General features: G+C 38.4%; 1 long non-coding RNA gene across 1 annotated transcript; it reads right to left on the bottom strand.

The window, feature by feature from the left end:
• Window positions 1-531: 531 nt before the first annotated feature.
• Window positions 532-1,731, bottom strand: LOC141005951 (uncharacterized). The gene is made up of 3 exons (XR_012179898.1): window positions 1,602-1,731; window positions 1,408-1,483; window positions 532-978 (listed from the first exon to the last, which is right to left on the bottom strand). It is a non-coding gene; the product is annotated as an uncharacterized lncRNA (long non-coding RNA).
• Between the last annotated feature and the right edge of the window lie 762 nt (window positions 1,732-2,493).

Below are 2,493 nucleotides of genomic sequence, written 5' to 3'. Positions count from 1 at the left end.
CGGGGAGGTTCACAACTTTACCTGCACTCATCTTCATCAGTTCCTCTTGAAGTACACTTTCAAATGACTTCCCACTTTTATCAGCTATGGCTTGCAGTTCCTCAAGATACCCTTTGGTGGCGCTGCTGCTAGCAGTGCTAGTGTAAACACTATCTAAGGAGAGCACCTTAAAGGTAACATTTGCATTAGCTGAGCTCTGATACTCTTTTGGCAATCTAGGTCTAAATGTGTGCATTGCAGAGCTATTTGCAAATTCCACAATGGAGCAGAGATGATACTCTGATTTTGGATCATCAATGACTAGTACTCTGCTAATAGAGCCATAGCATTTCAGGTGGCTCTCAAGCTCCTCATCTACTTCAGTTTGAGTTAACCCAGTAACAATAACTGAGTTACGAACATTTATCTTTTCATCTTTCACTATATCCATTGTACTATATTTTTGCTTATCTTTTTACCCGTGTCACTCAATAATACTCCACTTTCTCCTGGCTATGCTCGCCAAGTTTCTGTAACCTGCCTTAGCTCTAATTGTTGATTTTAAAAACTAGGAGATACAGATATTTTATCAGTGCATTAATTACCTCGTGGACTAGTAAATCAGAAGTCTAGATCGCTCTAGGAGAAAGGGGTATTGGCAATATGCATTGAGTGACAGAGTAAATAATTGACACAACCAACAGGTAAGTTTTAAGTGTGTTATATTGTTTTGAATAAAGAAATAAAATAAATAAAAAATGAATAGAAAAGTAAAAATAAAAATAAAATGTTTACAGTGTCAACACACACATGAGATATCGACCACAGTTTCCAATAAATTCAGTCTCTGAATAAATCACAGTCTCTGTTTTGAGTAGCTCGCCACGACCACTGAGGTCCCTTCTACCTTACAGAACAGGAGGAAATCCTCAGCAGAAGAAGTAGTCTTTGTGTAGATCTCAAACCCAGGAATCCATACATAAGACAAAAAGACCCGGCCTATAAAGGCCAAAAGAAAGGGTTACTATATATTCATGTAAATAAAATATACTCTAAATGTAAATAAATGCATATAAACACATATTTATACATGTATATTATAACATTGTTTCTTAATAATTGTTTTAACCACTTTTACTGTGCTTTTAAATGAACTGAACACAATATAAACATCAACATGAGCCAAAATGGCGGAATATTTCTTTACGTTCATCTCCTTTCTTTTCCTCTTTTTTTTCTCTACCGCCGCTCGCTCTCAGAGAAAATACACCGAGCGGGGGGTAATGTACACAACACAGATATATAAAACATTTTTTTTTAAACACTATACACATGAATTTAATGCCTCACTAATCCATATTAACATTAGCAGATGCACATTTCAGCTCCGTTCACCGGACTTTTATCAATTAAGTTGAGGCTACTCACCAGAGGCTCAAACTTCACATAAACACACACACTCCGGGCACAAGGAAGAATACACGGCTCGTCTGTCCAGGTTCCGCTTTTTTAAGAGACAGGGACATGGGAGTTCAGTAATGTGTAACCTCAAAAATATAATTTAGCGAAGTACATGTGGCTAATGGTCGGAGCTAGCGCCGTAGCTGCTAATAAACACTCACGTTCTCCTCCGTCTCCGTCACAAAACACACGGTCTGCTTTCACCCACGGCAAAAGAAAAGGCTTCGCTCTCTGCGCCGACGATAAAAAGTTAACTCAGACTTTTGGAATATCTGGTTTTTTTCCACAAACGGTAATATCTGCAGCCGAAGCTTAGCATGCAGCCACCTCGACGACGGTCCGGCCGAGAGAGAGAGAAAAAAAACAACACGCCTGCACGTACACCCTGACGGCGTCTGATTGGCTGCTCTACTTCACATCACGTGAACTCCTCATGTCACCCGAATCTTTTACACTTCCAGAAAGGCACATTCGCCACACTTGAAATAAACAAAACACTCTTTTTAAGACAGACGTAAATAAACGTGTGTATCTTAACCTTTTTAATCTATTTATTGACATATTTATGATTTTAATCATAAATCCTATTTATTCATTTTATGTAAGATTATTTTAAATCAAACTCTATTTATTTATTTACCTGTCACATTTATTTATCGTTTATTAATTTATTGATCTAATCAATTAACTGATAGCTGGATTAGGATAAGGGCCTAGTAACCTGGGTTACACCAGCAATATATCATTTCTTTCTAAAGACTGCACACAGGCATACTCTTACTTGTGCTACAAACTAGTGGTGACTGAATGCTCTGTCTGCTCCCTGTACAGCAGTGATGTATCAGGTGTGACCTGTTGTACCTGTGATCATTCCCCAGCTTTTGATTATGGGTGTTGTTAGAGGTAGATTGCATCTTGCTTTTCCTACATTAAATGACCAATGTGACCGAGCTGTGTACTGTGTTTAAAGGCCCAGTCACCCAGCCGCATTTAATATCTTTAATTTGTTTACCTACAACAAGTTTTGACCCCTGAGGGAACAGAGAGCCCGAG

The sequence above is a fragment of the Pagrus major genome, chromosome 1, assembly GCF_040436345.1.
Source record: "Pagrus major chromosome 1, Pma_NU_1.0".
Lineage (NCBI taxonomy): Eukaryota > Metazoa > Chordata > Actinopteri > Spariformes > Sparidae > Pagrus > Pagrus major.
Note: the sequence above shows the minus strand (reverse complement) of the source record. Positions and strands in the feature narration are given on the sequence as shown.